Source organism: Scatophagus argus, chromosome 13 (genome assembly GCF_020382885.2).
Source record: "Scatophagus argus isolate fScaArg1 chromosome 13, fScaArg1.pri, whole genome shotgun sequence".
NCBI lineage: Eukaryota > Metazoa > Chordata > Actinopteri > Scatophagidae > Scatophagus > Scatophagus argus.
In genome coordinates this window covers 19,187,019-19,201,866 of record NC_058505.1, presented here as the reverse complement: position 1 = coordinate 19,201,866, position 14,848 = coordinate 19,187,019, and the positions used below count along the sequence as shown (strand labels likewise).

At 40.3% G+C, this 14,848-nt stretch overlaps 1 protein-coding gene across 8 annotated transcripts in view; it reads right to left on the bottom strand.

Annotated features, from left to right (window-relative positions):
• Positions 1 to 14,595, bottom strand: part of ctnnd2b (catenin (cadherin-associated protein), delta 2b) — a 146,614-nt gene extending 132,019 nt beyond the window's left edge. For 5 of the 8 annotated variants that reach the window (XM_046408255.1, XM_046408258.1, XM_046408257.1 and 2 more), the window contains exons 1-2: positions 14,287 to 14,595; positions 8,715 to 8,850 (exon numbers count right to left, since the gene is read on the bottom strand). The gene's annotated coding sequence lies outside the window, so the exon portion shown is untranslated. The remainder of the gene's footprint in view (positions 1 to 8,714; positions 8,851 to 14,286) is intronic. The other 3 variants (XM_046408259.1, XM_046408261.1, XM_046408256.1) reach the window with 2 other exon arrangements.
• Between the last annotated feature and the right edge of the window lie 253 nt (positions 14,596 to 14,848).

Below are 14,848 nucleotides of genomic sequence, written 5' to 3'. Positions count from 1 at the left end.
TCCTTACCCCCTCTGAACTCTGGCTTGTCAGTTAGCAGAATCTGATAGCAGACTAAGAAGCTGAACATTGCTGCTGCCAATGACCTTGTGTTCTGGTTCTCTTCACAATCTACTTACAACACTTAGGAGAGTATTGCCTATGAATTGAACTGCACTCAAAATTGAATTTATTGTCTTATTAAGTTCAAATAAGCCCGCTGCTATTCGAGTTATAGACAGAACAAGACTTAAAGTCTACAGCCATGCTAATAGCTCTGTGAGGACAATGAATTTTCCTCCTGAGCTTGTGAGTATTTAATATAAATGATATATATTACTTCCTTGTCTAATTATTACATTGTCTTGACATATCAAATAATTAATGTGTAATATTGGCGTGTCAAAAACATTTTTTGAAAGAGCTTCTTGTGCTGAGATCCCAAAATAATTTCATCATCTCGTGACTCCTTTGCATGGCTCCTCCAGCCCCCCATATAAGTTTGAAACTTGGACCACACAAAACAGGAAATCTTTAAATACGACCAACATCTTGCCTATAAAACCAATCTGGTTCAAAAAGCAATTTCATCAGTAAAATTAATATGGCTAACTTGAAAAACAAGTTATGATGTGCTGGAAAGGATTTAACTGAGTTAAAATTTAGATTTTCAAGCAGTGAAAATCAGATTATGCTCCTCCCATGTAAGTGTAGTCCACTGATATCTTTCTACTGTGTTTGTACAATGACAGCATGACACTCACGCCTGACTTAAATAGAAAATACACTGAGGGAGGAAAGAAGTTGACCCATAGAGGAATTCAGCCTACAGTACAAAGGCTTCCCATTGCTATTCTCAGCACTGCGAGCATCACCATTACCACTCTAGAACACTACTAGCACACTGGCTAGTAACTGTAGCACCATGCATAAAACATCAGCCTGACTTTGAAGGGCTTTTTCTCAGAAGAAATGACATCACTGAAGAAACTGCTTATGGAGGGCAGCATCAAAGAGGTGCAACTGCCTACGGCTTCTGCCCTGGACTGTGGCTAAGGCTCCAGTCAAAGCATGAGAACAGCAACATCAAACAGCTGAGATAACTGTGGTTTGGACAGCATGATGCAAGTTAGGACTCTGTGGGAATAAATGAAATGTCAAGAAGCAAAGAGCTGTTTAAAAGAGCTCTCAAATATCATCATTGCTTCTTCAGCATTTTTAAATTGCAGAAGTGGTACTTTTTGAGTTTTTGGAAAACAAAGAAAATGAATTTTCTCTATGTCAAAAGTGGAAGGACAGGCTGTTTCTTTATCTTGTATTACAAATCAAAGTTATCCTCCATTTCTGCTTATTCTTATCTGATGTTCTGATGCGTCTTTGACCTGACAGTGTTGGCATGTTACGTAATTCAGGATCACTCTAGAGTCTAGATCAATCTAACTCATCTTACATCAGGAATGGACTGCAGTGAATGATGTCTAATGATGAGTGTTCCCCAAAAATTCACCCATTCAGAGTCACAGCTGCCCTTTGAACGCTTGTTAATTTAGCAGCAGCAGTGGTTAGCAGTGGTTTCTTGCGCTTGACAGGCCACTACAAGACAACTAAATAATGATTTCCAGCTTCTTTTGATACTTGCTCACAGGTCAAAGCTTCATCTAAACATTACATAACTGTAATGATTCTTTAAGCTGTGTGCCCACTTTGACTTGGCTCCTTTTTGGCTTCTTTTCATCGTTATCTCCCGCAGAACAGGACATGCTGTTGCATTCCCAGAAGCACTGATACATTTTTAGCAGTTTGTTCAAAACAGTGCTGAGCTGCAGATGGGTTTGAATCGTCACAAAGCGACAACACAAAGCAACGACCAGCGCCTCCCCAGAGCATCTGTTTAGCTCTGTGAGTTAAGAAAGAAAGAAAGAAAAAATGAAAGAAAGGAAGGAAGCTGATGGCCAGATACTTATTTAGCTTCTCACTACATGTCTGACGCCATTGCTGTGACATATGTGCATTCTAAAAGTTGGGTGTAATTTCTCTTTCGTGAATGAAAAAATGATGCCAACTCTGCCCTGGAGTGTATGTGGTGTGGCCGCTTTCTCTGTCTTTCTCTTTCTCTCTTGCAGTGCTATAAATAGTGGAGAGTGCTGCTGTCTCTCATATTTCATGTGTCACTGACTCCCACAGTCACTGGTGAAGAGTGTTCGCATCATACGCACACAGACCCTCTTCTTGCCTCCTTCTGCACTTGTTTCCACTTCCTCACTCTCCTTACTGTCTAATGATCTCTCCTCTCATCTCCGATGCTCTCCATGCTTTAACTTAAGACCTATTAAGGCCTTTTCTTCGTGCTCCAAGTGGCAGGATCCCCATATGTAGGACAATTTAAGCAGAAAAGAAAGAGCAACTTTTCTGGGGAAAAAATTAAGAACTTATATATTACAATTATATATTTTAATTTAAATTCTAAAAAAAAAAGCTGCCTAATGCTAATTCAATGCAATGCAGCACATAAAAACCCTAAAAATTGTGCTCTGCTGGAGACACTAATCGTTGCACAACAAGCGCATCAATTCACCAATCAAACACTCATGCTACATGTAATAAGTAAAAACAAATGCAGCCTCTGTGCTAGAGTTGGCAGATAGAAAAGGGTATGATTGGAAAAAGAAGAGCAAAACTGATTCAGGAGCAGCCCAGAGGTCAGGTTAAGAAAGTGTGCAAATTTTGAGGTCGAAGGAAAAAAAAACTGTTATGATCAGTACCAAATAATAATAATAAAAAAAAGCTCTGTTTTGAAGAACAATTTAAAAAAGCAACTTTTGTAGTGAAGGAGTGCTTATTTCATTGACCACTTTGGTCCAAACTGAAATATCTCAGCAACTGTGGATTACCCTGGCATTATGTACATTTGTAAGGTCCAAAGGATAAACCCTGCTAACTTTAGTGATCTCCTGGCTTTTCCTCCAGCACCACCATGATGGTGACATTCGTCATTTGAGTAAGATGTCTAGAAAACAATTGGACAAAATGCCATCACATTTGTTATACAAATTCATCTAGTCATAGCAGTAATAAATTTAGCACTAAGTAACACTAAGCTAAAATGCTAAGCTAGGATAGTGAATATGGTAATCATTATATGTTAACCCTGTCAGGTCTGTTACCAAAAGTGAAGGCAAGAAATCTTGATTGACCTCTGCTGGCGGCCTCAGGCACAGGTCATGAACCCCTCTCCCTGCATCTTAGCAGGTGGGACATGGGCCAAACTAACAACTCACACTTCAAATACCGTTTTCCCATTTTAGTACCCACTGATGCGTGTTCAAGTGCTCATATTTCTGATAAGTTTGGCTTTAATTAGTCATTTGATGCTGTAAAAAAAGGGGTGAAGTGTCATGATTGACACCACTGAGCCCAATTATTACTGACTATGGCTCCAAATCACCATGATGGATATCTTGGACAGTAGAGATATGTCATTCATTTTTATAGATGTCTATCAATATTATCATCATGCAACTCATGGACCCATGATTCAGTAAGTGAGATTAAGTAAGTTTTACTCATTTGTTGTTTGTCTTATATGCAGCAATACTGTCAAGTCCTTGCATGCCCATAAATGCAACATAAATCCTTGTTTAATAATAAGCTGTTTGGCATTCAGATTTTAAGAATAACAATGTAAAAGTCACAAAAAGAAAATTGGGAGTTCCAGGCCTATAATATAAAGATCTGCACTGCAGATACACATACATCCAACTTATCATTGTCTGATCAATATCTTCCATTAACTAAGCTGAAAAGCAAGTTAACTGACGGCACAGTGCTATTTCACTGCAACAAATCAATGAGATTCATTAATTTAGTCTGAAGGCTGAGATAAGTAAGGACACACTGTTATTTTACTACGGCAGCTGAGAGAAGTGCAAATAAGGAATTCCCAGCTCTAACTCACATACTTGAGCACATGGAGCACAGTATGTTAGCCAGCTGAGCGAAAATCTCTGAGGGATTTGACCCTTAGCCAATAAACTGCAAAGTCTCTTCATCTCTCAGTCAGACACAATGCTTAGTCATCATCGCAGCATTCAGCTCAACCTGACAAATCCTTATTAGTCAAAGTTAAATGGTCTGAGAGAAAATATTTCCTTTGAGCTATGTTCAAAAGCTTCTTCTCTGTGTGTGTGTGTGTGTGTGTTTTAATCAGCAGCTGCCAAATGTTGGAGCTATCTTTGCCTGACTAGGTCTGGTTATAAAACACCCAGAAAAAGTCACCACATAGATGACAGAGAGTGTCCAATAGCTGATTCACACCAGTTATAAAAAGCAGAAGTAGCTTTGATTTCATTTCATCTCGCCTCATTCGATTTCTCAAGTGTAAATGTCCTGTTTTCTTTCCGACATCAAAGTGGACTAAAATACTTCAATCTTTCCTATGTCCCAGATGAGCTGACAAAAACAGCAACTTCAACAAGCTAAATGTGTATTCTGAGGTTCCAGATGTGCAAGGTTTAGATATCATCATGATGTCATGGTAAATGTAAATATGTTATAAAAAGATGAATTAGGCTTTTTTTGAATTAGCCTTCCTATGCTCATTTATTAAAAGGTGAGTTTCAGATAGGTTTCTATATATGTATAGCCCCAGTCAGGATGATCAATAACAGCAATCTTTTCTACTAATCCCAAATCCAGAGCAGTGCACAAACAGCAGAGGCGTGGTCTTGTGATCAGGGAGCAATTTCACAGGCAACGACTGGAAAAGACATCCCCATTGTTTGCACTCACCATTTTGTGTCTTAAGACCTTTCCAGCCAATTAGATCTGTTAATGTTTTTGCATATGACTAATTTACTGGGAAAAAAACATAATGCACAAATACCTTTTTTCTTTATGCTGAATGAATGTTTTTTTTTTTTATGTGAGGAGGGAAAGCCATTTAACAGGTCACTAATTGCTGGGGCTGTCTGATAAATCGACAAATCTGATGACTCATTTCTTCACACACAAAAGGTCCTTATGTTTGTTAACTCGTGATCTCATCCTGGTAGTGTGATTACAAAATGGGAATAAAGGAGAACTCTTTTGTTAAGATTAATGGACACACCTAAAAACACATCACATTTCATTTTTAGACACATGTGACATAAAGCACAATAACACCAGCAAGGTATTTGTCTGGAGATGTCTGAACAGTAGGAGTTCTGAGAGACTGGACTTACAGCCACAGCGGTTCTTTGAGTGAAATCATTTCGCTGTTAATGTTAACACTTAGCTTAAATGCTAACATTAACATGATACCATGCTCGCAATGAAAAAATTAAATACTCAAATACTGATGTTTAATTGTTAAATTGTCGAAAATGCTCTTAGTTTATCTTGTTAGCATGCTAATGTATGCTAATTAGCAATAAACACAAAGAAGGCTGAGGTGAATGTCATTAGATTTACAGCTCATTACAAAGTGTTGGACAAATTATGACCTGATGATGGCACTAGAGGAAAACCTCAAGGGACCACGAAAGTTATTACAGTTCATCCTGTGAACATGAATGTCTGTAGCAAAGTTTATGACAATCCAGCTGTCTAAAACCACAACTTCAACATGATGGCGGCACTAGAGGAAAAAGTCAAGAAATTGCATAAATTATAAGGGTCACTCTCTGAAAACCATTCATGCCCGTACAGCAGTATGGTCCAGTTCATGTGCAAGATGTTTCCCTGGATAGAAATGTTGGCTTCTGTTTGTGCTAAAATGATGAAAATTTGAGATTGTTTTCAGCTGAAAGTGCTTAAACCCTGCTTGAAAATGTTGCTAGAATACATCAATGTTTTTGTTTGGTGACAGCATCACTCCTACCCATCCACGTGCTTATGGGCATATGCAAAGAGATATTTTCATTTGGAAATGTTTCACAAGAGCAGTTGAGTTTAGAAAGGTTACAGCTAAAGTAACCTCAGATCTCCAAAGCAGAATGACAACTAACGGACATAGTAGAGCAGTCAACTAGGAGTGCTGCCTGGCTGCCTGAAATCTTTGGTTTGCATCCGTCTGAATGGGACACCAAAGTGCTGAGCAAACCTTTAAGATAAAGAGGAGATTAGGTGCTGTCAGCGTGCTGGCTGGATGTGAGTATAGCGAATGAAAAAGCATTAAAGCCAGACAAAGCTGGGCTGCTTTGGCCTGTCGCCACTTCCTCTGCTGCACGCGTACACACAAACACTCACTCTCTCTCATACACACACACACAAACCATCCATACAAAACCTGCAAGTAAGCGAATGCTTGCACAGGGTTAGCAATTAACAAGGGCTTGGGGCACCAGTGTGTCCTTAAAAGTTTTAAAAAACGCTTTTAAAGTATTAACTGTTGGAATGGTGATTTTTTCACAATTTCCAATTCAGCGCATTTAGTGTATTGAAAAATTAAGGTGTTTTTCAGGAAAAAAAAAAACCCAAGGACACAGCCTGAAGCTAAAGAGTACACTGACACCGTGCAGTCTGCAACAGACCCTCCACAAACCACCATATCAGCAAAATATTGAACAACCAACAGGGCAAAAAACTAAACAATGGTGCCAAGAAGGGTGTGGTGTCTGAGGACAAAGAGAGACTTTCATAACACTTTCATAAATTTCCATCAGCACGAAAAGCTAAAACAAACCAATTTATTATATTGTTAAATTAGACAGAAAGGATTAAAGCTTACATTAAAAGGAAGGAAGTAAGGAAGTAAAAAAATAGCTTCTGAAAAATTTTATGCCAAGATGAAAATGAAATGAAAATCTGCATGAATTCTCTGAATTCTTCTTATCCACAGAATACAGGCAGTAAAATAAAGCAGAGTGAGAACTGTTCTCAGCAAGGTGATAAGTGATGAATGGGTGTCTGACCACTACATTCTGCCATTTTTTTTGGCTTTGTTTAACATCACAGCTCCAAAAGCTCTGTGGAACATAATGGCCCTCTACAGCAGCATTTGTAATTATGTAAGGCCCACTTGCACAGAAGAGTTCAAAAATTAAAGGCATACGGAACAAAGAGCTTTTAGACTGCAGCCAGTCTTCCAACGCCCACCCTGTCAACAACAGGCAGCACACACATGCAAAAAGAGAAGGGTACACAAAGTGAGTCAGCAGGTAAATACATCTGAAAGCTCTGGTACCTAATGTGTCCCATTCAGTCCATCAAAATCACAAAGGCTAAACAGAGGGCAGGGCTTTCAGTGTGTATTCATTTTAGAGCTCTGAGACCGTGCCTTGATGGCTAACGCTGATACTCGATTTAAAATCTAAGATGATAATAATCTAAAACAGCTCTGGTAAAGACTGAGGTAGCATATTAAGTTGCAAAATCTTGTGTGTTGTACATATTCTTTAACTATTCTAATACACTGCCGTCTAAAAAATCTCTATGCATTAACATTTTTACATGTGTAGTTGTATGTCAGCTATTGCTGTAGACGGTAGAGCAGTAAGACATTACTAAGTAACAGCAGTAGTGTATGGGGTTATAAACTGAAATGACTGTTGCCTGCCTACTAAATCGTAACATTTTTAAGTGACTTGTCCAATGCTGTTGTTGTACTAGCTCATTATTAGCTACTAAAACATATCATATTCTGATACAAACACACAGAGAGTTATCACCTGGTTCTGCAGTTCTGCAACTGCCCAGCACTTGACGTTCAGGATGTTTGGCCTCTGTATTTAGATTAAAAAAAATGATTTTGTTAAGTACTTGTGTTGGTACTGACACCGGTACTGTTTTGGCATTAATCCTAGTCATTTCTAGTTTTGCCGTTGTTAAAACAGCCACTTTCAATGACCGCTCAGTTGTGAACAGGCTGCAAATGCCTCACGTATGAGTTTTTTCAACATTTGTTTCACATGTTGCAGAAATTCAGAAATCCTTTCCAACACACAAATGTACAGGAACATCAGAAGGGGAAATCTCTCTTGTCTCAATTTCACTCACTTACTCTCTCCCTCACACACTCCAATCTAATTGGGAGTCGCCCCTCGCTGACCCTTCTCTCATACACAGAAAAAGAGTCATCGCCACGACAGCACAGTCTTGCTCATTATCCCCAACAAGGGTCAGCCTTGTTAGAGCCCAAACTGCCAGGACGCACCTGGCTGACATCACAACTAACCCGAGTCCCTGTTGCCACGGCAACCACAACTTGGCAACCGCAGCTTGGCAACGTCCCGCTCCATGGGGGATTGATTGGGTGAGCAATGCAGTGAGAGGTGGATTAGGAGGAGTATTATTGTCTCCATCGGTGCAGAGGGACACGCGGGGTCTGAGCTTTGCCAAACACTGAGAGGATGGTGGACTCACTGAAACAATGATGATAGCCCTGGCATGAACTTGGCTTAACACAGAGATGAAAGATGCCTTTCATTTATCCATTACCCATTAATTTGCTGCACTGATTAATAAAATAGTGTGGTGGGGGTTTTTTTTGGCTGAGCAGGCTGAGGCTTAGTCCATATAATTTTTGATTGCTAAATTGTACTAAATGATATTCAACTGAGCAGAGTGATACCCATATAGTCACATTTTTACTCAAGTGTCTGTCTGAACTACAACTAAACAGGTGCTATAGTAAATATAGGTGCAAAGCGATTTCGCAAGTATAGTCTTCTGGCTGCAAAGTGCACACTCAACCACTGAGTGAAATGAACAAAATTCAAGTGATGTGTCGGACAAACAACCATTACCCTCTCCATACCTCCTGCTCTGCTCCTCTCTCCTCTTAGGGCAGAGAGAGAAGAGGGAAAACCACTCAGTGCCGAAGACAGGGAAGCAAAGTGCAGCTGTTATTTGTCATCATCCATTAGTGAACCAGCCGGACCCACAAGTGGAAGCTGCAGAGAGAGGAAAGGGTTGGAGGTCATTTTGTCACCTGATTGGTGCTGTAGTTGTATCAATATACTTTGTGTACAACGTGGGTCAGCATTAGCACTACGTGACCCCCAGTAGTGATTTCATTCACATGTGCTCAGTTCTGCAAATGGTTAGTCAAGAAACCCTGTTTCTCTTCAATGTAACTGGATAAATCAGTATGCGCTCTCTCTCAAAATGAAAACTAAATGCAACTTGTAGATTTTGAAAAGCTAAGCTAAAGTACTGGCAAAACAGCAAAATGTCTGCAATCTGCAAATATATTAATTTGTAATTGTGAATAATGATGTAATTGAATTACATTAAAAACAGAAGTGCAACTAAAACCATAACTTGAGGGACTCCTATATTAATATTTTAAAACTTCTGAATATTGCCAGTAACTTACTATACTATACTATACTACACATGCTATACTTTCAATGAAAAGCTTAAACAGTATACGATAGAGAGACCGGCCATATCTAAGGTCTTAAAGAGGTCTTCTAACAAGGTTGTGTGAATTAGATGAAGTTAGTCAGCACTGTTTAATACTATGACTCAGTACAAGACATTAGACTGCATTGAAATGATTGGAGAGAAAGCCCTTAAACTATACATCAACAACTGGATTGAAATTTTGAGACAGGGTACATAAGAAATAAGCCAGCAATAATACCACCAATATATTCCATATTGGTTGCCAATCTGTTATTTTCTGGTATATCACTGGTCTGTGTTGTTCATATAGGGCATTTTGTTTTAATATAAATTGTGTTAGCATTAGCCTATGAGCTTGATAAAGGCTGTTAGCCAACACACATCAGTTTAAAGTCTGCTTGTTTGTTAAAGTCCTCCATCAAAATACAACAGTCAGCCATTATTCCCAGCAGGCTGTGGGGAAGCTGTTTTCAATTCATTATTTTATTACTGCAGTTAGTAATTTCAACCATCTTTTACTGTGTGCTATTTCATCTTTTTTTCTTAAAATATTACATGAATGTATAATTTTACTTTGAAAAATGCTACACAAATTTATGCTCACTGCTGTGCCTTGCAAGTAAACATGGGCCATGATGGCAGTGGGTTGGCCCTGTTTTTTTGTGTCTCCTGCTGTGTTTCTGCTCTGTGCTCTGATGGGTTCAAGGAATAAAGAGGTTGTTGACCAGGCAACCTATCTTCCCCATCTACTGGCAGAAGGTGTGTGTGTGTGTGTGTGTGTGTGGGTGGGGGGGGGGGGCAACTGTGATATGAATCAGATTCAGCCATGATTGGAATACAATGATCTTGCAACACACAGTCTCTCTTCTCTATCCCTCTCTCACCAGCCATGTGTCTCTCTTTCTGAACAAGGTTATCAGCAGAGATTATCGCGTTAGGACAATAGATGGTGTTTCACATAGGCAGTGAATGGTTTTGGCACAAAACGTATCTTATAGGATGGGATAGTTGTCGTTTAGAAAAAAATAAATAAATAAATAAAACAAAGACATGGGGAATTGTGTGCACCCATAAATATTACAGGTATATGACTATTATTTAAAAAGTGCCAATAGTACTAATTATTAGCAGACTTACATCAAGAATTGCCCTGTTAAATACAGCTGCTTCTTCTATATAATCTCATACGGTCCACAGGGATTAGATAAAATAGTATAACTCCTCGTAACAACTTTAACTTTGAAGTTACTAAAGCATGCTAATGCTGCTACAAAAGTGGGTCACATAACGTTCCATACTAATTAGGTATTTGTCAACCCCCTATATACTTTAGAGTATCTGTGGTATCCCTAATGCCTAGTCTCAACTAGTGGAGGCTTTACTTCTTTCTTATTGCCGTTTGTTCTTGATTTTTAACACTGTAGTCCTTGAGGTAATGAATAATTTAGCAGTTTTTGGACCGATGCGCATGCAGTTTAGGCACAGACGATCTAACAGCTTCAGATTTTGTGTTAGTTGTCTCACGTTGAATACTCGCACATTAGAGTGCTGATTGCCACACCTTTTTATCAATGACAAATACTGCTAACTGGCACACATCCACTTATGATTCACATTTGAAGCACTCATTGTAATTAGGTTACTACAATGTCAGAAGACATTTCCATTTTTTTGGTAGATTAATACCAACGATGCACACACTTTTACTTTTAACTCTAAATAAACCTGTAATCAGGTGGCACGGTGGTGCAGTGGTTAGCACTGTCGCCTCATAGCAAGAGGGTTCCAGGTTTGGGCCCTTCTATGTGGAGTTTGCATGTTCTCCCTGTGCCTGCGTGGGTTTTCTCCGGGTACTCCGGCTTCCTCCCACAATACCAAAAACATGCACATTAGGATCACTGGCTACTCTACATTGCCCCATAGGTGTGAGTGTGAGAGTGTGTGGTTGTCTGTCTTTGTGTGTCGATTGACTGGTGACCAGTCCAGGGTGAACCCCGCCTTTCACTCGTAGTCAGCTGGGATAGGCTCCAGCTCCCCCGCGACCCTGACGGATAAGCGGTATAGAAAATGGATGGATGGATGACCCTGTAATCTTGCTTTGTTGGACTTGACTGTAACAATCTCACTATGTTCCCAAATCTCACCGACCATTTTGGATATTAAAATGTTGTCACATTGAACAGAAACAGTGGCCAAATCTACAGACCTTGGACACAAGTTGTAATGAACCTGAAATATCCTTTCCTGTCGATTGTTTTCATTATTGTGTCTACTCCCTCTATATTCCAGTTTTCTATGTGTAATTATATCTGTCTAGACTGAGAGATCAGTAAAAACAAAATATTTTGTGTTGTTTGCAGAGGCAGTGAATCACATCTTGAGTCTGTCTCACTGAAAGGTTATCAGAGTTAGTCCACATCACATGTATCATCTTCTCAATATAAAAACTTAATGAAGCCTGTTGAGGCTGCAGCAGCCGAGGCGTTTCTTTAGAGAAGGATGATAACACTTTTCGGAACCAAGGCAGAGTGCATCACTTTTAAGACTTTTCACAAGGGATATAGCTATCGGGTCACTCCACCATCCACTATGAATCTTTGGCAATTAAGCTGAGAAATGGAGGGGGTGGGAGGTGGGGTTTTTCTATTACACCACAGAGTGACAACAAATGTACTCTGAAGGCTTCTGATGCAGCCTAGCGCTTGCATGCAGCAACGTTTGAGAGAAGAAGCTCTTTGATCAGTTAAATGTTGTGTGACTAGAACACTGACTCACAGTTTCACCTGTGTGTGTTAAGTGTTTAGAGCTTCGCTTTGAGATGTTACTTGTAGCAGTCAGTAAACGAAAGCTGTTTGTGTGCACTCTGGCAGACCAAATGAATCCTGGAGATAAGCAGTTGAAACTGATGTTTGTGCCAGGGAAAAGAGCTTGTACTGTACTTAAACACTGATCATAATATTTATGATATCTGTTCTGGAGATGAGGCCAGGACAAATAAGAAGTTCAAAACATGAAGGTCAGTTTGAGTCATTATGTCTAAAACTGGACTTTTGTCTTCTGTTTGCTTTTTCACTGTGAAATATGGTATAGTTTTACTTCTGTTGTTCTCCTTAAAAAATGATTTCAATAAATCAGGCTGAGAGGGTAACATCACATCTGAACTCAGACATATGCAAACTATGACTAGATATTGCTTTGCTTTTATTTTGCTTATTTGCTGTCCTGCCAAGAGTTAGATGAGGAGAGTGAAACCACTTGTCTGTTCATTAAATATGAAAATGTCATCACATTAAAGTCTCCAGGAAGTCAGTGCACCTGGCGAGGAAATAATCCCACCTATAACCCCCCAGTAAATTAAGTGTGGCTTTTAGATTGTGATTTTTGAACAGATTAAACAAACATTATAAACTAGACTATCTTTGTGCTAAGCTAGGCTAAGTGGCTGCTGGCTGTAACTTCACATTTAGTCATCCATTACAAGAAAGCGAATAAGCATATTTGTGAAAATGTCAAACTATTCCTTTAAAAGGTCACATGCCAAAAAGGTTACAGCTGCAAGTGAGTACAAATACTGTAACCTCCGCCTTTAAACACAACAGTGACATAATATGAAGGAAACCATTCTGCCATTCGCAACTGAATCATTCTGATTTGACCGGTTCTAAAGTTGAGTATGAGCTGTGGGAATTGCCACTGTGACCAGTTCCATAATTCATAGAGCCAGAGGTTAACAGGCAGAAAAACTAGGGTCCATTTTCTATTAGCCATCTCAATAACTATGAGCATATCACTATCACTACTAAGTGTGGTCAACTCGTTTTTATTCTGCCATATCCACTCATCCCTGTCATGTTTTGAAAACATCTGCTACCTGTACATGCACAAACATGATGGTCAATCTGAAATAAGCAGTCTGTTTAACCAACTTAATCAGACATTTCACTGTGAGACACAATATGCTCTGCTGGCATCATTAGGAGCCCTTCTCTGGCTTCCCCCCAGTCCCCCCAATGTCCATCATATTAAATTCATTATTAAGGCTGGGTAGCTCCTCCATCTTGGGAGTGATCTGTGATCCACACTATGATAGCCCATAAGAGAAAACACAGGAATTAACTTTCAATGAGACATCATAAACTGCAATGCCAACCACAGTGGCTGGAGATACTTTGAGGCTGTATGAGGGTTCGTTCAGTCGACATGAGCAGGCCCTAATTCCTGCCAGGTCACAGAACAGAAATCCACAAACAATCAACATGAGCAAACATAACGATGCTAGTAGTAATTTGGCCAAGTGATGAATGAGATTAATTACTCTACAGTGGGTTGGAGAAACAGCTTGGAGCTGATCATAAGAACACTGTGGTGTTTTTAGTGATCAACATGGAGTCATTGAAGCAGGCAGGCCGAAGCTGGAGCACACAAGCAGCCAGGTGCTCTTCATCCAGTTCACATGCCTGGTGATGACTGAGGGAAACAGACAAACTGGTGGTCCCAGCATCCCCTTACAAAGCCAACACAAAGACGCTGCAGCCGGTCACGAGGAGCCTCTGTCACCAGTGATTATATATGACTTAAATTTCACTCTGAAAGTAATACCCTTTTCGTAATGGTAATACCCCCACCCCCCTTCCGACCCCCACACACCCCGGCCCTCGGATGGATGGATGGATGGCGAGTGAAATGGGGGGGTTTCCATTTTCAGTCCACGACCAATACAAGCGCACCATAGCCCTTTAACGCATCATAATACAAAAAAAAAAAAAAAACAACAAAAAAACCCCACAATTCATACCACGCCTCGCAATAAACTGACATAAAATAGCAAAAAACATCTGGCACACACTCTGAACAAAATACAACAGTCAGCCATTATTCCCAGCAGGCTGTCAAATTCTAGCATTTTTCATGCATTTGCACAGATGGGAGGTGTGAGACGAGCGGAATGAGGAAACTGGAATGACATTGCGCCTGCTTACTGTAAAATAAATTCTCTCGGGGGATGGAGAGCCTCCTTTTCCCTCTGGACTCTCCTCCTTTCCGACGTGCGAATTTCCCGAAATTCAGACCATGCAAAGCAGGTAGTCAGTCGTTCCACACTCCGAAGTATTTGGTCCTGCAGCGCGGTGTACGAGAGGAGAAGGCAAGCCAGCATCCGAGAAAGAAAGCCAGCTGTGGGGAGGAAATGAGGAAGGAAGGAAGGAGCGGCCGGGCCGGAGCGCTGCGCACAGGAGAGGAGGCAGGAAGAGCTCTCAGAGGTGCGCTCTCTCTCTCTCTCTCTCTCTCTCTCTCTCTCTCTCTCTATCTATCCATCTCTCTCTTGCTCTCTCTCTCTCTCTCTCTCTCTCTCTCTCTCTCTCTGTCCTCTAGTTCACAATACAACATCCCCCAATCCCTGCCAGACAGACTGACAGACGAGTTGGGTACCAGTGCCAGCAGTGACACCCACCGGTGATGAGAGGAACTGCTGTATGGAGGGTGATAAATGCCACCGACAGGCCACAGCCGCTGGAAAAGGAAAGCTCTGTTATTGTGGCTAAA